General features: G+C 43.0%; 1 protein-coding gene across 7 annotated transcripts in view; it reads left to right on the forward strand.

Moving 5' to 3' along the window:
- Positions 1–13,389: 13,389 nt before the first annotated feature.
- SHANK2 (SH3 and multiple ankyrin repeat domains 2) overlaps positions 13,390–21,080 on the forward strand; it is a 509,303-nt gene continuing 501,612 nt past the window's right edge. For 4 of the 7 annotated variants that reach the window (XM_063437773.1, XM_063437769.1, XM_063437770.1 and 1 more), the window contains exon 1: positions 13,391–13,828. The gene's annotated coding sequence lies outside the window, so the exon portion shown is untranslated. Of the gene's footprint in view, positions 13,829–21,080 lie in introns of all 7 variants that reach the window. The other 3 variants (XM_063437771.1, XM_063437775.1, XM_063437774.1) reach the window with 2 other exon arrangements.

The following is a 21,080-nucleotide window of genomic DNA, read 5'->3' on the forward strand; positions in this document are numbered from 1 at the left end:
GGGGGGAGGGGAGAGGGGGGGGGGGGGGGGGGGGGGGCATGGGTGTACTCAGGAGGCCTTGCAGAAAACAACCTGGAATGTTTTCTTGCAATAACCAACAACAGGCTCTCCTAATTCACAGTCAAAAAGCAATGTGTGTGTAAAAATTAAAATTGAAAAATTACCACCACACACTTTCTCCAATTTTTGGGGGCTAAAACGGCTGCATCAAAGCACTCCATATACAAGATTTTGGTGTGTCTATGTTTCAAATATATACACTTTCATGGGAATAAATAAAACTGGGGTGCGTGATAAGACCCAAGCTAGAGATAATAACCAACAACAGGCTCCCCTAAATCACACACAAAAGTGTGTGTAAAAATGAAAAATGACCAACACACATTTTCTCCAATTTTTTTTACTAAAACGATAGCATCAAAACACTCCATATACAATACCGTGGGGTGTCAACTTTTCAAATATATGCACGCTCATGGCAAGAAAATAAATTGGGATATGTAAAAAGGCCCCCAAAAAGAAGATATGTCAAATTTGAAAAACAGATGTCAGACGTTTGGCATTGCACCCCCAAACAATCTAACAAACCTATGCATAGATGGTATCACTGTACTCGGGAGATGTTGCTGAACACATATTGGGGTGTTCTTTGGCAGTGACCCTTAAAGCTTTCAGTACATGTGTTCTTAAATTGCTTTGTGTGTCAAAAAAAATCACCAATTATTTTATTTTTTAAATTTGGCATAGATTGGTGGTAAAATGGCTGCATGAAAAGAGTCAAAATACCCCATGTTTAATACCTTAGGTTGTCTCCTTTTAAAAAAAATATATACATGTGAAGGGGTATTCAGGGATTCCTGACTGATATCAGTGTTACAATGTTATTTGCGTTAATTTAGAAAAAATAAATGGTTTGGAAATAGCAAAGTGCTACTTGTACTTATAGCCCTATAACTTGCAAAAAAATCCCTAAGAACACGTTAGCATTGGGTATTTCTAAACTCAGGACAAAATTTAGAAACTATTTATCATGGGTGTTTTTGGCGGTTGTAGATGTGTAATAGATTTTGGAGGTCAAAGTGTTTTTTTATTTTTATTTTATCATCATATTTTATAATATTTTTTATAGTAAATTATATGATATGATGAAAATTTTTAGAAAGACAATTTAATAGCGAGAAAAACTGTATATAATATGTGTGGGTACAGTAAATGAGTAAGAGGAAAAGTTACAGCTAAACACAAACACCGCAGAAATGTAAAAAGAGCTCTGGTCCCAAACAGTAAGACAATTGAAAAATGGTATGGTCACTATGGGGTTAAAGAGAAAAATCCCCCCCCCCAAACAAGAGTTGATGTAACCTTTAATAAAAATAATTAGCAAACACACTCACATTTGTCCACCTGCACTAATATGCATGTCTGCCCACTTTTGTAGTCCCAGTCCCTGACAAATAGGATGAACATCTTGCCTAAATATATGTCGACATGTAGGGCAATTCCTACCTAGACATGTGGGGCAGTCCATAACTTTCCTCTACAGAAACAAATACTTTTAACAATCACACAAATATACTGTGCATTGTATGAAATGTGGATATTTTAGCTTATTTTTCAGGTCGATATACTATAATTTAAATTGGCATGTTTTGGGGCTATTTTGCTAATTTATGTCTGAATTTCCTTTAATGAAGACTACACAAATGGAAATGCCTAGATAAATTCCTCCTGAATTTTTGACATTTAGAGAATAATGAATGAACCCCAAAACCCTCTTAGTTTGCTACAAAGGTATACGTTTGTTTGTTATATTTGATGTCTCAGCTGATCAGAGGCTCGGAACACTGTAAATATATATTTCGATACTTAGCAAACAGGTATGAACACACTGCAAGTGCTAAGTATTGGCTAGTATAAAGAAATTCTGCATAGCTGTTCATCGTCATTATAAGGTAGCAACAACGGATTAACACATTTTGTGAATTATTTATGAATCGTTTTAAAAGGGGGTTGTTTTAAAATAGAAATAACGGTGATTTTTCAAAACAAAAAAAAGGTGCAATACAGAGAGAGCAGAATTTCAACAACAGAGTAAAAATACAGAACAAATGAACCAATGAACAGAGAGCCATAATGCAATTTTAAAAAAATATTTTTGGTATCCACCCCCCACCCACCTACTTGTCTTTCAATGCAATTAAAGGAAACCGTAAGCACCATAACCGGTACAGAGACCTGAAGTGGTTATTGTGCTTGAGGTTTTGTGGCTCCATCTGACGGTAATTTGTAAAACTGTGTACAGTTCTCAGCCAAGTAACCCTCTCTTGGTATGGGTATATGAAAGTATGAATGTCCGCTTTGTCATTCCAGCCCGAAAGAGACTGGTAAGTGTCAAACATTTATGAAATGGTTTTACAATTTAACGTACGTTTCCTTGTTATTCATAATAATATTAAATCATATTTATGGGCGGTGGTGACCATTAACAATAATTTATACTGCTTCCAATTTTATCATCAGTGTTTACAAGGGTTAAGTGAAGAAAATAATGTTCTACAGTTCATGGATAAACTGCCCTTCAGAGACGAATCCCCAAGAAGAGTAATTTAACCACACAGATCTATGATGGCCATCTGTGGAGCAATTCAACAAAATAAATACATTATGTACACTAAATAAACAAAAACAAATGGTACATTTTAATTTTTTTCTTTCTCTTGTAGATATTCTGCAAATACCAGAGCAGAGCTCAGAGCTCAATGTCTGTAATATTTTGTAAATAGTTTGAGATGCGTACCGTCACTGTTTGTAATCTTTATTAAAGGGATACTATAGTCACCAGGACAACTACAGCTTAATGTAGTTGTTCTGTTGAGTATAATCATTGTCTTCAGGCATTTCCATGCAAACGTTTACATTGCTCCTAGGGACACCCCTAAGTGGCCACTCCTCAGATGGCCACTGGAGGTGCTTCCTGGCTCAGTGCTGCACAATAGGCAGCTCTGCTGTTCAGCGTCCCCACGCACTGCATGGGAACGCTGAATTTTCCTCATAGAGATGCATTGAATCAATGCATCTCTATGAGGAGGTACTGATTGGCCAAAACTGCATTTTGCCCCGCCCCCTGGGAAAGCAATGGATTAACTAAAAATCGGTAATTCCCATGTCACCAAGGGGACGGGGCCAGTGCCCGCGAACCCCCACTGCGCTGGAAATAATGTGAGTTTTTCATGCTTTTTAGAGGAGTGGGGGGAAGGGGGCAAGCCACCTTAATGGTGGGTTTTGCACTATAGGATCAGGAATACATGTTTGTGTTCCTGACCCTATAGTGTTCCATTAATGTTATCACAACCATATATTTCTACTGTTCTGGAAATGTGGGGGTTTCTCTTTTTGTGGGAGAAGGGGCTACCAGTGTTCACCTGCTTGTTCCTGACATGTTGCAGTTTTTTATTATTTTCCTCCCCCCTGTACCTTTAATTGTGGATGTGGACTCAAAATCATCTACTGCTGGCTGTGTCTTTCCAGCTTCTCCGAAGGTTAAAATACTATGGGGATTTTCATTATTTTGAAATGTGTCACACCTGTTCTGTTTTTCCTCTTGTGCTTTGATAGCTATTCTAAAATTGCTTTCACAAATTTGTCCATATCAGCCTTGCAGTGACCCAATTGATGCTTATATTATCGCTATGTATTGCACTTGACTAGAGCTGACATTCTCAATAAAAAAAAATGCATTGAAGAAGAAAACAAAAATTACAATGCAGCGTCAGTATGCGGTTGATAACGTTTTCTGACTTTTAGATGGTATTTTGCATGAATGTTTTCAACGCAATCACCGTCCAAAAATGTCACAACCTTTTTCTTCTGGCAATGCTGACCAAGTTAGAAATCCGTATTGGGTTAAACGGGGCTTAAATTCAATTGTCATCATTAGTCACATGAACATGAATGGGTTAAATTCTTACCTTTCTCCAGCGCTGGGCTCCCTCGGCGCTGGGGACTCTCCTCCCTCTTCCGACGAATGCTCATGCGCGGCAAGAGCCGCGCTCGCATTCAATCGGTCCATAGGAAAGCATTTCTCTTTCTAGCGGCTAGAATAAGCAATATGTAAACATAGCAGTTTCTCTGAAACTGCTATGTTTACAGCCGCAGGGTTAACCCTAGATGGACCTGGCACCCAGACCACTTCATTAAGCGGAAGTGGTCTGGGTGCCTATAGTGGTCCTTTAATTAATCCATAGCTAATTCTCCAGTGGTGGACTTACTCCTTCATTCACACTAAAAAATTCTTATACCATTTCTATCCTTCCAGCCTATCCCTATGTCTACTTTATACACTTCATAGTACCATACCTTCCCAGAGGAGATAGAGCTTGCCAGCTGCAGGGCACAATTACTTAATGGGTCATTTTGACGTTTGTAACATTGTAACGTGTTTTTTTAATAAATTGTATTGCACTACTGTAAACACTATTTACATCCAGCAAGTATATGGGATTACAGAAGTTTAAAGCACAGTCCATACTTACAGCATACAAGACCTGAATTGAACAGTACTTTTATTTAAACGCTTGCATGCTCCTTGACTCATTGGAAAGGGTTGAAAGACTTGACCCAAGATGCGGAGGCCGACTCATCTGTATCTTTACACATGTAGAAGGTAGTTTGACTACCAAAGCAGCCATATTACACAAACCTTGAGCCATTAGGTGTGCATAATGGCCCTAGGATTTTCCCATCATGTCACATGACAGTTTAGTGGACAAAACAAGACACCAGGAAAAGTTGGTTAGAGCAGGGGTAACACCACTGGCTTTGAACCAGAATACCGGAAAACCCAGGTTGGAATCAGGAAGTGTCCATAGGCAAGAAACCTAAAGATGATCATCTGTCATACTCATAGAGTCTAAGCTTGTTTGAGCAATCCAATCGCCACCATATATTTAGTTTTACTTTAGATGTGACTGCTGCTTTAAATGACCAGTGATGGTCTTCATGGCACTAATCACCTAGTATGCACAGCCAGCACAAACATCAGTAATGCTAAGGTAGGCATCAACGTGCTACAAAGATACAGCAACTGAAAATTAATTCCTAAAGGAGAACGTTTGTCTTCCATTTAAGAAGTCTATCTACTCATCCAATTTAGTCTTATGGATGGCACTGGAATAAAAAACAGACTACTTAATTTAGTCTAGACAGGTTATAAATGATGGGCTCACAGTTACTGCAGAGACTTGAAAGGAACAGTCCTGTCAATCATCATTTAGTTTTGTGATGTCACAACCCACAGAGAAAAACAGTGATTGACAGCACAGTATGCCACCAGGCTCCCTGACAGCCAATCACATTACTACACCAGACTAGGTGATGGACAGGTGAACTCACATGGTGGTCCAGATGATTCATATTACACCTGTCAAGAGTGAGATTGTCAGATAACTCTGGTTTACCATCCTTAAAGGGACACTCCAGGTCACATAGAAAACTGATGCATATTAAAGTGCACATGTGATATAACTAGACTAGCATGGCATGCGTGCTTAAAACTGGCCAGTTTTTGCACAGAGTGACTGAAGGCTGTCTGTAGTGGTTGTCATTTTTTTTTCTATGAAAAACACACAGCTTGTAGCTGCACTGGGCATGCATACACAGCATTACAATGATCTGAAAGTGAAATGAATGAGCATACTTATATGTGATGTAATTTACCTGGACATATGCAGGTCAGGTTGTGAGGAATTCCTTTTCAGAATGCAGGTGTTACAATGAAAAAGACTGAGCCACTGATCAGCATTGTATCCAAGTATAGATCATGCTCATCCCCATTGTGGCTAGATGTCACTGTGCTCGCAAATCTAACACCTTGTCTGATTATTGTACATTAGTGCCAAAGTCACATTTGGCTAGCAGAGATGATGGGATATAGATAAACAAGAAAAATACAGTGTAATTATTTGGAATGAGCAGACAGATAACATTTTCAATGAATATGTACGGTAATTGTAAAAGAAAAAGCCAAATAAAGAATAAAGACATAAATTAATGAATTATTAAATATCAGAAACCCAAATGTAATTTAAATAGAAAATTAGGAATATTATATAACAGATATAAGATTCATGCGTAAGAACTGCAAAGTGATACTCTAATCACCAAAAACAACTTTAGTTTAATGAAGCAGTTTTGGTGTATAGATCATGCCCCTGCAGTTTGACTACTCAATTTGCTGCCATTTAGGAGTTAAATCACTTTGTTTATACAGCCCTAGCCACATAATCTTGCTGAGAGTCATACAGCCTGCATACACACTTCCTAAAGAGAAGTATGTAGTGGTTATGGTGTCTGGAATGCCCTAGTGCCATCCCAGCATAACCTCTCAAACTATTTTAGCATGTTTTGACACTTACCAGGCACTCACACTGCATCTGGTCTTCTTAAAAGGAAAGAGACTGAGGGTAAATTAGTTGTATGAGAACAGCCTTTGGGGAGTATTGACAATTGAACTACAACTCCCAACACACCCAGCCAGATCTAAATGGACAAGTTTAATGGGAATCGTAGTCCAACCGGATATTATAAGTCATCTCTTTATCCTATTTAAAAAAATGACCTATAAACAATGCTATTAAAATGGAATATTGAATACAACTTCTACTAGCCATCATGACTGCACTCTGCAAAACAGGAGAATGGGGAGTTGAAAAAATCAACACCCCCCAACTGTGCAAATGTTAAGTCTTTCACACATGAGCAGTGCAGTGTCATCACGTACATATAAACAGAAAAATAGTCTTAAAGCCCCATGATATTAACTCAGCGTTGCATATAAACATATTGTCTGACATTTAAGAATCTTGAATTGCACATCGTTTTGTGCAACAGGATGCATGATGACATTCCTGGCAGACATTAAACTGACCTCTCATCTGCCAAGTAATCAATGGACTCCAATTCCCAAGAACTAGAATTCTGGCAGGGAGATGACGATGAATTAACTGTTGAATATATGAAATAATCCAGGCACTCCAGTGAATTCCAAAGTAGAGGCAATTTTTATTGGAACAAGAAACCAAAAAGCAACGTTTCGACCCTTAAGGGCCTTTGTCAAGCTGATGAATCATCTGTTGTGAGGTTGGCACTAAAAAAATCTTTCAACTGACAGCACAAACAACCCTGAAAGTATCCTTTCTTAAACACGTTTGTGTATTAGGCAGAATGCCATATCTTTATTTAATTTACATTTTTATTATCATCTGCAAAAAGTTATATTAACTGTTGAATTTGGGGGTTTACAATTTTAAAGCAGCACTATATCATATTTTTGGAAGTGCCAAATCCACTTTTTTTTTTTACAGTATTGCTTAAATTTGTATTATTCAGTTTAGAATGTAATCCTACATATACTTTGCAAACGAATATAATAGAACTATGTTTTTTTTTTAAATTATGGATAGATTTATGAAAGATTGATAAAGTACAACCATTAGTTTGAGATGTACATCACTGGCTGCCTATTTACATATTTTGACATTTTTTGGCTTTTGAAAATTAATTTTGTGTAAAATGTTACGGTTACAACCTTTGCATAACACAGTATACCTTTTTAAAGATACCCTATCAAAATGTTGACTTTAAAGCTTTGCAAGCCATCAGTGAGCTTTTGAAATGTCAAGGAGTTGCATTCATTAGATATTTGGGTCATACTGCACTGTTAATTAGAGCAACATTTTTACTTGCGCCATTAGGGAACTGTCTGCGGAATCTCCGGTGTCCAGAAAATAAATAAATCTGGCTAACAGTGATGGGACTTACAGTCCATGTCCAAATTACAGACTCTTCTTGCATCATTTGAATTATACATATTGCAGGAAAATCTCTCAGAATCATAATATTTCCTGTTCAATACAAAGCATAACTCATTATGTACATTTTAATAGTAAACCTGTTACCTAATACTCATTGTTTTTGCATCTTGTGCATTTACAGGTACCCTTGCCTTGGTAGGCTATATGAATGATAATGCTAAACAAAATGTTTAATGCCGAAAAAAAAAGCATATTAAAACATGTATTTCTAACGCTACAGTGTTCTTTTAGCTGTGTTTAGACCACTGCCATCATGTTTGCAATAAAAATTAAATTTGACTTATCTTGCAGCCCTTACCATGCTAGTGTACATCTTGCCCATGATCTTGACCAATTAAATGTCCCCACCTCCGCCCCTCCCTCATGTTTTGGGAGTACAACACCCCAATAATTAAAACACATTTATTTAAGTTATTAAAATGCAGATGGGAGGCAGATAGGAGGCACAGACAAGAGAGGGGGAGAGGAGGAAGAGAGACCCCCACTCCCATCAGCCTCAGCCACCCTTTTGCACACAAAAGGTATGTTAACAGGAGGGTGTCTAAAAATACAAAAAATATGATGTATGTGTCAGTGTGTGTATATCGGAGTGTGTGTCAATATGTGTGTCTGTGTAAGTATGTATGTGGCAGAGTATTTATATATATGAATACATCCCAGAAAACACCAAATTGCAAACACACCATTGCGATCAAACGCAAAAACTACATACAAACACTCCCCTTCATCCAATCACCCAAACTACATACAAAACACTCCCCCTTAATAAAAACACCAACACTACATCCAAACACCCTCTTCATCAAAACACCAACACTACATCCAAACACCAACACTACAAACAAACATTCCCTTTCATCCAAACACCAACACTACATCCAAACACCAACACTACAAACAAACATCCCCTTTCATCCAATCACCAACACTACATACAAACACACCTTCATCCAAACACCAACACTATATCCAAACACCAACACTACATACAAACACTCCCCCCTTAATGAAAACACCAACACTACATCCACACATCCCCTTTCATCCAAACACCAACACTACATCCAAACACCAACACTACATTCTAATGGTAACAGAAGAAAAATACACACACACACTTACAATAAAACACACACACACACACACACACACTGGATGGGCACATTGCAGACCCCCAGCTGGCATAGCATTGTGGGAGTTGTTGCATACCCCCAGCTGGCACAGCATTGTGGGAGTTGTTGCAGACCCCCAGCTGGCACAGCATTGTGGGAGTTGTTGCATACCCGCAGCTGCCACAGCATTGTGGGAGTTGTTGCAGACCCCCAGCTGCCACAGCATTGTGGGAGTTGTTGCATTCCCCCAGCTGGCAGAGAATTATGGGAGTTATTACAGACCCCCAGCTGGCACAGCATTGTGGGAGTTGTTGCATTCCCCCAGCTGGCACAGCATTGTGGGAGTTGTTGCAGACCCCCATCTGGCACAGCATTGTGGGCGTTGTTACATTCCCCCAGCTGGCACAGCATTGTGGGAGTTGTTGCAGACCCCCAGCTGGCACAGCATTGTGTGAGTTGTTGCAGACCCCCAGCTGGCACAGCATTGTGGGAGTTGTTGCATTCCTCTAGCTGGCACAGCATTGTGGGCGTTGTTACATTCCCCCAGCTGGCACAGCATCGTGGGAGTTGTTGCATTCCCCCAGCTGGCAGAGCATTATGGGAGTTATTACAGACCCCCAGCTGGCACAGCATTGTGGGAGTTGTTGCATTCCCCCAGCTGGCACAGCATTGTGGGAGTTGTTGCCGACCCCCAGCTGACACAGCATTGTGGGAGTTGTTGCAGACCCCCAGCTGGCACAGCATTGTGGGAGTTGTTGCAGACCCCCAGCTGGCACAGCATTGTGGGAGTTGTTGCAGACCCCCATCTGGCACAGCATTGTGGGCGTTGTTACATTCCCCCAGCTGGCACAGCATTGTGGGAGTTGTTGCAGACCCCCAGCTGGCACAGCATTGTGTGAGTTGTTGCAGACCCCCAGCTGGCACAGCATTGTGGGAGTTGTTGCAGACCTCCAGCTGGCACAGCATTGTGGGAGTTGTTGCAGACCCCCAGCTGGCACAGCATTGTGGGAGTTGTTGCAGACCCCCAGCTGGCACAGCATTGTGGGAGTTGTTGCAGACCCCCAGCTGGCACAGCATTGTGGGAGTTGTTGCAGACCTCCAGCTGGCACAGCATTGTGGGAGTTGTTGCAGACCCCCAGCTGGCACAGCATTGTGGGAGTTGTTGCAGACCCCCAGCTGGCACAGCATTGTGGGAGTTGTTGCAGACCCCCAGCTGGCACAGCATTGTGGGAGTTGTTGCCCCAGCTGGCACAGCATTGTGGGAGTTGTTGCAGACCCCCAGCTTGCAGAGCATTGTTGGAGTTTAGATAATATTCCATCTCCAGGGCCCTCTCACCATTGGCTCCTGCACTGCCTTCAGCCTTAGTTCTATGAAATGGTCGCTGGGGGGCGAGTACAGAACCCGCTCATTGGATGGTGACGGAGGCAGCCCTCTAGGAGCCTCAGCAGTGGCTCTCTCCCACAGACAGGATAATCTGATTGGCCAGCAGAGGGTCTCCCCCACAGACAGGATAATCTGATTGGCCAGCAGTGGGTCTCTCTCACAGACAGGATAATCTGATTGGCCAGCAGTGGGTCTCTCTCACAGACGGGATAATCTGATTGGGCGGCAGTGGGTCTCTTTTTTACAGACAGGATAATCTGATTGGGCGGCCGTGGGCTCCTCTGATTGGGCGGCCGTGGGCTCCTCTGATTGGGCGGCAGTAGGTCGCTCAGTCAGGCAGGATCTTCCCTGATTGGATAAATAGCTGTTTTCGTCAGCCCGGCGGTTCGGAGTGGGCGGGAAGCGCGGAACTCGCGGGGTATTATGGGAGTGATCTATCGCTGAGGGGCGCGGTGTCTGCCGGTATATCCGGTGTCAGTGGGGGCTGAGGGCGGACTCACTCTGAGGGAAGTCATTCCAGGATCCCCGGCCGCTGCACTGCCGCCATGGGCCGGGATAACACCCAGGGCTGTATTCCGACTCCCAGGACTCTGTGCCAGCCAGAGACCAGCTCCCAGCATGGCTCCTACTGGGTGTCTGTACAGAGTGAGAGCTGGGGCTCCATGTCATAACATCACCGGGAGCCCTGAACTGCCCCCACAGGGGCCCAGCCCTGGAATATGGGGGTAACCCAACCCTGGGATATGGGGTAACCCAACCCTGGGATATGGGGGTAACCCAACCCTGGGATATGGGGGTAACCCAGGCCTGGGATATGGGGGTAACCCAGGCCTGGAATATGGGGGTAACCCAGGCCTGGGATATGGGGGTAACCCAACCCTGGGATATGGGGGTAACCCAACCCTGGGATATGGGGGTAACCCAACCCTGGGATATCGGGGTAACCCAGCCCTGGGATATGGGGGTAACCCAACCCTGGGATATGGGGGTAACCCAACCCTGGGATATGGGGGTAACCCAACCCTGGAATATGGGGGTAACCCAACCCTGGGATATGGGGGTAACCCAACCCTGGGATACGGGGTAACCCAGCCCTGGGATATGGGGGTAACCCAACCCTGGGATACGGGGTAACCCAGCCCTGGGATATGGGGGTAACCCAACCCTGGGATATGGGGTAACCCAACCCTGGGATATGGGGGTAACCCAGGCCTGGAATATGGGGGTAACCCAGGCCTGGAATATGGGGGTAACCCAGGCCTGGGATATGGGGGTAACCCAACCCTGGGATATGGGGGTAACCCAACCCTGGGATATGGGGGTAACCCAACCCTGGGATATGGGGGTAACCCAGCCCTGGGATATGGGGGTAATCCAACCCTGGGATATGGGGGTAACCCAACCCTGGAATATGGGGGTAACCCAACCCTGGAATATGGGGGTAACCCAACCCTGGAATATGGGGGTAACCCAACCCTGGAATATGGGGGTAACCCAACCCTGGGATATGGGGGTAACCCAACCCTGGGATATGGGGGTAACCCAGCCCTGGGATATGGGGGTAACCCAGCCCTGGGATATGGGGGTAACCCAGCCCTGGGATATGGGGGTAACCCAACCATGGGATATGGGGTAACCCAACCCTGGGATACGGGGTAACCCAACCCTGGGATACGGGGTAACCCAGCCCTGGGATATGGGGGTAACCCAGCCCTGGGATATGGGGGTAACCCAGCCCTGGGATATGGGGGTAACCCAGCCCTGGGATATGGGGGTAACCCAGCCCTGGGATATGGGGGTAACCCAGCCCTGGGATATGGGGGTAACCCAACCCTGGGATATGGGGGTAACCCAACCCTGGGATATGGGGGTAACCCAACCCTGGAATATGGGGGTAACCCAATTATAGCCTCTGTGCAGAATCTAGGTGTACGGACCCCCAATCACTCCCGCTGAGTAGAATTTAGGTGTAGGGACCACCAATAATGTCCCCTGAGCAGAATTTAGATGTAAGGAACCGTAGTAGTGCCCTCTGAGCAGAATTTAGGTGTAAGGACTCCTCCCAGTACTGCCCTCTGAGCAGAATCTAGGTGTAAGGACCACCAGTAGTGCCCTCTGAGCAGAATCTAGGTGTAAGGACCCCCAGTAGTGCCCTCTAAGCAGAATCTAGGAGTAAGGACCCCCAGTAGTGCCCTCTGAGCAGTATCGAGGTGTAAGGACCCCCAGTAGTGCCCTCTCAGCAGAATCTAGGTGTAAGGATCCCCGTAGTGCCCTCTGAGCAGAATCGAGGTGTAAGGACCCCCAGTAGTGCCCTCTGAGCAGAATCGAGGTGTAAGGACCCCCAGTAGTGCCCTCTGAGCAGAATCGAGGTGTAAGGACCCCCAGTAGTGCCCTCTGAGCAGAATGGAGGTGTAAGGACCCCCAGTAGTGCCCTCTGAGCAGAATCGAGGTGTAAGGACCCCCAGTATTGCCCTCTGAGCAGAATGGAGGTGTAAGGACCCCCAGTAGTGCCCTCTGAGCAGAATCGAGGTGTAAGGACCCCCAGTATTGCCCTCTGAGCAGAATCGAGGTGTAAGGACCCCCAGTATTGCCCTCTGAGCAGAATCGAGGTGTAAGGAGTGGGAATTCCCAATCCTGTGTGGTGAGCAGAGACGAATCCGTATATTAAAGGCACATATTGGATTGCTAAAGCGCCACAAACATGCCCTCTAACCGACGGCTAATTCTAACAGAGTGACCCCAAAACCCCAGCTAAGCAAAAACTACTTTTCGCTGGTGTCATTCTTATTCTGTTCCTTATAGAAAGCTACTTCGAACAGGTGTGTTCATACAAATCATGCCCCTCTGATGGTGTAAACGTCTTCCTACTTTTAATGGGAAACTTCAGTCTTTCAAGCAGAGGATTTCAAAATGGAAAACGACCCCATCCCTCCCTCCCCTCGAAAACTCCTACTTGTGACACGGTGACCCTGCTTTGTGACACAGGTTCTTCTAACAGGGACTCACATGGTGTCCCCTGAGGACAGCCCCCTTTACCAGGAACACCTTATTCCTGTCCAGTAAGGACGTCCTACTAACATGCCAGCCCTATCCTGCGAGTGAGGAAATTTCACTTCTAACCGGGTTACAACAGTCTTGTTCTGCGAGGAGTGGAGATACACTGTATCTATACAGGTGTAGCCCAGACATCCCCTTTTTGGACACCTGCATCTTCTAAAGCCACCCTGGTGTGACCGGTGAGCAGAGATCATCCCCGTGGGCACCCCTTCCTACAGATACACCTTCTGTTCAGTGATTACTCTCATCCAAACAAGGGATCATTTCTATTAATCCAGCACCGAAACTCCTAAGGGACACCAGTTTCCCCAAAACAAGCCCGTTGGATTTAGGGTATCATCTGTTTCCTCACCCTGGGACTCCACTTTCTTGCTCTCATGAGTGTGAACTCACTCCAGACTCAGGTATAAATTAATTTATTTACTTTCTGCTGATTACTGTGTGTGTTTGTTTTATGATTTACCTGCTGCTGCTGATATGTTTATTGGATTACATGTGGGGTATAAGAAGGTCAGAAATTTAAGATTAGATGATCACCCTTCCCCTCGTGAAATAGGTCATACCTGTTAAATTAGCAGTTTATTTGACAGTTCGGTACAGAGAGACCTAATTACACTGTATTTCCCAGTACTGAGTTCTGAGACGAGAGATTCTAAGAGCTGAATGAACCTGCTTAGACAACGCTTAGCTATCTCTTTACACATGAATACAATAGTTAAAGCTATTTCCTTTCAGATTGTCTCAATTTGAGGGGAGGATAAGAGCCAGACGGAATTTCTAAGGTGAAGGCAGTGAGTACAATCCTCAAGCTACATTGTATTCAAAAATATTTGAGTTAAAGTGAATGATCGTGGTCAACCAGACTATTGCAATATCTTCTAATCTGGGTATTATATAACCTCCTAGTCATCCTAAACCACTCAGTTTATACACACAGGGGGCTTACTCACTAAACTGAGAGGAGATTTGAACAGGTAAGATCAAAATAGTCAAATTGAAAAACTGTCACCAGCTTAGCTACTTTGTCAAACTGGGTTATTTTCAAATAGTTACTTGTAATACTAAATAAACTCTGGTAGGGGGGGAGGTGGTTGGGAGGAGGGAGAAACAAAAACAGAAACCTTTTGCAAGACTGCTTCAAAATTCTTTTAAAAAGCATAGAAAGTTTATCTGTCTATCTGTTTTTCCAATGTTATACCTTGTAAGTACTCAAAACTTTCCTAAACTATTAGCAGGTTAATTGAATGTTTCCTTAAAAAAAGGAGGAAGGTTAAGAATACTATGTATGGTGTTTATTTACTGAACACAAAATTCTATAGATTTGAGAAATAAAATTGCCAAATTCAGACCAATTTAGATGATGATGATGATAAAAAAAAATCCAACTCAACTGTGGTCACAGCTTGACTATTTTAGCCCAAATATTGCAATTGGATTTTCAATTCCGTGCAATTCAGAATTTAGTGAATAAATGCCTTTGAATCTCTCATGATTGTGTATTGCTTCTGTTGCTCAGCCCTTAGGTTCTTAAAGTACTTCCATGCCTAAAACAATACTATAATGGAAAAGGGGAAATGTGATGCTTAGTCTGATAAAGGGGTGAAAAGTTAAGGTGAAAAAATAAATCTTTTTTTCCAGTTGGCTATAATGGTCTAAGCTTTGGCAGTTCACCACAATCTTCTGTTAAGCGAAGGAATGTCATTAGAACTATCATTGCTTTATGGGACAGAATATGAGCTTAAAGGAACACTTAGAAATCTGTATTCCTAATTCTACAGTGTCCTTGTTACTAGTTGTCTTTGGTGCCCTCCCTCGTTCAAACCCTTTTTTATTCACCTTTTCCAGCACTAAGGCTTCCTTGATGTCTTTTAGCTCTCCTCCTCTAGTGACATCACAGAGGAAGCAGTGCCTCCTCCACCGATGGTCCAGTTCGATGCTCCTCATAGAAGTGGATTGGGGCCCTAATGCGCATTTCCCTCGAGCGCCTTCAAACTCTCCATTAGGAAAGCATTCAATCAATGTGACAGCCACTTGATGGGGATTTAACCCAGCAATGTTTCACATTTCAGGATTAAGAGGACAGGGACAGGATAGGTGTAAATTAAGCAAGCGGATTTAGGGTTACACCCCCACATTACCTTATTGTCTCAGGGCTGGGCCTTGAAGTGCATCAACAGCTCTTTCTTCTGCAAAGCTCATAACTTAAAGCAGCTCTTTCATTCCTAAAATTTGAGAATTTCATCAAGATCAAATCTTTGCTAAAATCTGGAATGCTCATAAAGACTGTTGGTATTTTTTTGTCATAAGACAAAGTAGGGGATATATTTTCCTATGATAACTCCTCAAATTGACAAAACGTGCCAAAAAACGGAGCTACCCTCATCAAGTTTTGTCACTTCCCACAGCTGTTGCTAGCAACGGCTGTTAGAATAAGACATTATCTTGCTCGTTGTGAGATCTAATGAAGGCTTTTGCGGTCTTGTGGGATCCTTCATAGACATCAGTGTTGTACTTTTGCACATATGTGAGAGTTCAGCTTTGACATGGACTCTTGGTGCATGAAGTACAAAAAAAACCCAAGAACGATCTGTCAAATTGGATTGTTTTTGTCAAGAGTACCTTTAATACGGATCCTGATGTTCCCCACAGCTTTCACTGATATGTGACAAGCTGTGATCCATTTCAGTGTCTCATGAAGATTAAAATTCGGGAAGATATGTATAAACCATATCCATCCTCAGTTTGTGTACTGGTGTTTATATTGATTATAAAAACATATGGAATATAATTGGTTATTTCTTGTGGATTTTATTTCAATATATGAACCATACGCATTGGTTTAACGCAGGAACTTCCACCCTTGGTTTCCAACGTTTGTTGGACTGAATTTCCAGAACTCCCTACCAGCTGTTGGATAAACAAACACAGGAAGCCCTGGGTTGGATATACCTCTCCTAGACAATGTTAGTCTGGAAAAAAACTATTTCAATGGTAAAGTGTAAAATAGAAAAGGCTGTATTTTTAGTTCCCCTATATTGACCTACATTTTGAAGTGCACTGTGAATTCTAGATAGTCAAAGTGGATAACCCTATCTGTCTGCTGTGGGAAGGAGTATTTTAAAACCTCTGGTCATTTTTAAGAATTGACAAAGGCATTGAAACCTCTAGATCAAATTGGCAAATTTAAAAAAAGAAGAAAACAAATCCAAGTCAACTCTTTTACCACTGTAAGTGCACTGTCAGTGCTGCACAATTCCCAGTTTAGTTAACTAATACTTAGAACTTAGTTTATGAGTGTAATAGACTTCAAGCAAAATTTGTTGATACTAGTTAGTTAATGCAGCTCTTATCTCTTGGAGAGGTGTGTTTGCCGTACTGGTTCTGCTTTTTCATTTGTTGAAAGAAAAAAAAAACCAACCAAAAAACTGTTTATTTCTACCCAACCATCTGCCTGTATTACATGCCTTCTTTATGAATAGCAAATAGCGTTCTTCATTAACAGAACTTGGTTTAACCCTTTCATGGCCATGATTACAAACAAACCAGTAAACTGCTTTGGCACATATAATAATAATAATAAAGTTTTGTTTTTTTCTTGTTGTAAAATTTGTTTCCAAACATATCTACTCACGGTTGAGTTTATTTGCTCCAAACACATACAGAAAATAAGAGTATCTTCTGCAACACAAACAACTTTACACATAGGGCTATTGTTAATGGGGTGAAAGCACTTTGGGCGTAATATCCCCAAACTCCTCTGTTTGGTTCAAGGAGTCAAATTATTTTGTAATGGAGTAATAGTGGCATAATATCATATCGTAAGCAGTCAGTAATATACCATAGCCCTGTGAAAAGATGCTTGAAATAACCCAGCATATTTTAATGGTGGCAACATTATTTCTGTGTGCAAGTTAGCTGTGTGTGCACTTGAGCAGTGTTCTATTAACTCCTTCTCACAGTGAGCTTGCTGGTTGCCAAGCAACAGCCGAGATGCCAAGCAAGAAGATTCCTGGTTATCACTCAATAAAATATCTGAGCTCAGGAGGCCAGAAATGACCCTTTTAAAATGCCACTTCCACATTTCAGGCGCTCTCGTATTTTGCCATTATGAACAACGCAGGTTCAGTTTTGATGTGAATCATGCTTTCATGTCAGATGCTTTACACACCGGCTATAATCAGCCTACAATTGTATTGCAATATTATATTAATAGACATTTTGTGGCTAAGATTAAAGTGGAAGCCAATAGAATGTTTCAGCTGATTGTTCCACTTTTTGCTTTATGTATAGTCTTCATAGTATTCATTCAGAAAAACGCATTTGTTTAATTAGAATGAAAGTTTTGCTACACTTTACACAGCAAATGTAATGAAGGAATAAAAAAAACAAGGATTTTCAAAAGAGACTGACATTTAACAAATTGCCCTGTTCACTTCTCAGCCACTAAATAGTTAATTCAAATTTGTTTAAACTCTGCAAGTCCCTTAAAATCACGAAGATTTGTAGTTAAAGAGAGTAACAAACCGAAACAAAACATTGTGACAAAAGAACTCCGTGTTAACGGTCAAGATCATATCATATATAACAGATGTTTCACTCCTTTTGTCCTGTTCTCCACCTATGTTTAAAAGAATGACATTGCCAGTCATGTGACCGTGCTCTCCCATGTGAGTGTGGTGGATGACAATGCATAGCTAGGTACAGGGCCGCCGTAGCAAAAAAAATATATTTGCTGCCCCCCCCATGTTGTGACATCACAAAGTCTTACCTATATGATCCGCCCATGTCATGACATCACATATGCCCAATCCCTGAGGGAATGCTTCTACAGCAGTCTGACCGTCTGGCCAGTAATAACGCTCTTTGCTGGGTCTGCCTGGGCAACTCATTTTCCTAGACTCCAGTAAAGCCTCCACATGTGTGCACAGCCCATTTTTATTAGGGTGTGCACCAGGAAATTCTTCCCCTGTGTTATTTTTTTATTGTTATGTAATGTGAATATCTTTAAAATTGTTGAGTGGATTTGTGTGTGGGTGTGTATGTTGTGTAGGGTGGCTGAAAGTGTTGTAGCTGTGTGTGAAGTGTATGTTGTGGCTTTCTGTGCCTGATGTATTAGGCTGTGTAATGTATGTATAGCTGTCAGTGGTTATTGCCATTAGTAGGGGTAGTAGTAGGTGGCTATGGGTATTATTAAGGGGTTAGGTGCAGTAGGGGGTGGTTAGGGGCAATGGTAGGGGTAGTAGTAGGTGGCTATGGGTATTATTAAGGGGTTAGGTACAGTAAGGGGTGGTTAGGGGCATTAGTAGGGGTAGTAGTAGGTGGCTATGGGTATTATTAAGGGGTTAGGTGCAGTAGGGGGTGGTTAGGGTCATTAGTAGGGGTAGTAGTAGGTGGCTATGGGTATTATTAAGGGGTTAGGTGCAGTAGGGGGTGGTTAGGGTCATTAGTAGGGGTAGTAGTAGGTGGCTATGGGTATTATTAAGGGGTTAGGTGCAGTAGGGGGTGGTTAGGGTCATTAGTAGGGGTAGTAGTAGGTGGCTATGGGTATTATTAAGGGGTTAGGTGCAGTAGGGGGTGGTTAGGGTCATTAGTAGGGGTAGTAGGTGGCTATGGGTATTATTAAGGGGTTAGGTGCAGTAGGGGGTGGTTAGGGTCATTAGTAGGGGTAGTAGTAGGTGGCTATGGGTATTATTAAGGGGTTAGGTGCAGTAGGGGGTGCTTAGGGTCATTAGTAGGGGTAGTAGTAGGTGGCTATGGGTATTATTATTATTTTTTTTTTTTTAATTCTTTATTTTGTTAAGGCATATATAAAGGGTACAGAATGAAGAGATGGGAAATGCAGGGGTGTTCCACAGTAATTGGTTGGTACAGAGATATTATCAGTAATTACATTTCCAGGTAGTAAATGCCTCATTTTTCTTTTTATAGGTCATGTATTATTAACAGGAACGTTATTCAAACAGTATAGATCAACGTAAAGCATGATGTCAGAAACTAGTGTAGTAAACTGGTGAGTGGTAGTTTAGTGTTTGAGCGTCGACGTTAATACCTTACAAGAGGTGACCCGGTTAGGCTATTGATGTCAGGCAGAGGTATATTATAACGTCTTGTCGTGTGGGGTATGTGTTAAGGGCTTCCGTGGTTGTCTGGGTATGATGAGTGGGTTCCTGGTGGTGTCTTGCCAGGGGTCAGCTGCCTTCGTGGTTCGTACCGGCTGGCCACCTAGGAGGGGTGTAAGGGTGGGTGAGTCAGTGGTGCAGCATGTATGTAGGCGTGAGCCTCTTAGGTAGGTAGTCGGTGAGGGGCAGTGGCAGAGGCCTCTGCCGTTCTTGCATTCCCCTAACCTATGGGGAGACGGGGGGGGGGGGGGGGGGAATTGAGAAAAGACTGAACGTGTTTGTCTGTTTGTGTGTTGGCTTTAGAGGAATAGCTGGCAGTTTGCGCCAAGAATTTTAAAACATGAAATTAAAACCAAAACTAGATAATTTAAGGAAGAGAGAAGAACATGGAATAGGCATTTGCTACAGTCCGCTTTGTAGGGTGCCACTATAGTGTGGCTCGTTGCAAGATGAATTTTTCCTTTCGCCGCCAGCATTGGGGAGGTGCACTGCAGTAGTGCCATTTACGCTGAGATTAAGTCACTGAGTCCTGATCCTGAGATGGATTCCGATTCCGAGCTGGAACAAAGGGTGTCACATTGGGTATGTCCCATTGGTGATGTGTTGCTGGTTTCGGTGGAGTTCCGGCTCCTCTCGTCAGGTCCAGGGCTGTGAAAAGAGTGGGAGCATCCATTGGGGAAGACGCTGTGTGCGCCTTTCCGTCCTTGAGGACCGTTAGGGTTCGGGACGCAGACCAGCGGTAGGCCACGCCAGCTTCTCGCAACTTAGTTGTGATGGGTTGCATGGTTTTTCTCCAGAGCAATGTTGCCCTGGTGACATCCTGGTAGAATGTTAGCTGGTGTGATTCAAAGTCCATGGGGGCCCTGTCTTGAAATGCCTTCATGAGCTTTTGGGCTATGGGTATTATTAAGGGGTTAGGTGCAGTAGGGGGTGGTTAGGGGCAATGGTAGGGGTAGTAGTAGGTGGCTATGGGTATTATTAAGGGTTTAGGTGCAGTAGGGGGTGGTTAGGGTCATTAGTAGGGGTAGTAGTAGGTGGCTATGGGTATTATTAAGGGGTTAGGTGCAGTAGGAGGTGGTTAGGGGCAATGGTAGGGGTAGTAGTAGGTGGCTATGGGTATTATTAAGGGGTTAGGTGCAGTAGGGGGTGGTTAGGGTCATTAGTAGGGGTAGTAGTAGGTGGCTATGGGTATTATTAAGGGGTTAGGTGCAGTAGGGGGTGGTTAGGGTCATTAGTAGGGGTAGTAGTAGGTGGCTATGGGTATTATTAAGGGGTTAGGTGCAGTAGGGGGTGGTTAGGGTCATTAGTAGGGGTAGTAGTAGGTGGCTATGGGTATTATTAAGGGGTTAGGTGCAGTAGGGGGTGGTTAGGGTCATTAGTAGGGGTAGTAGTAGGTGGCTATGGGTATTATTAAGGGGTTAGGTGCAGTAGGGGGTGGTTAGGGTCATTAGTAGGGGTAGTAGTAGGTAGCTATGGGTATTATTAAGGGGTTAGGTGCAGTAGGGGGTGGTTAGGGTCATTAGTAGGGGTAGTAGTA

Source organism: Pelobates fuscus, chromosome 12, assembly GCF_036172605.1.
Source record: "Pelobates fuscus isolate aPelFus1 chromosome 12, aPelFus1.pri, whole genome shotgun sequence".
Taxonomy (NCBI): Eukaryota; Metazoa; Chordata; class Amphibia; order Anura; family Pelobatidae; genus Pelobates; species Pelobates fuscus.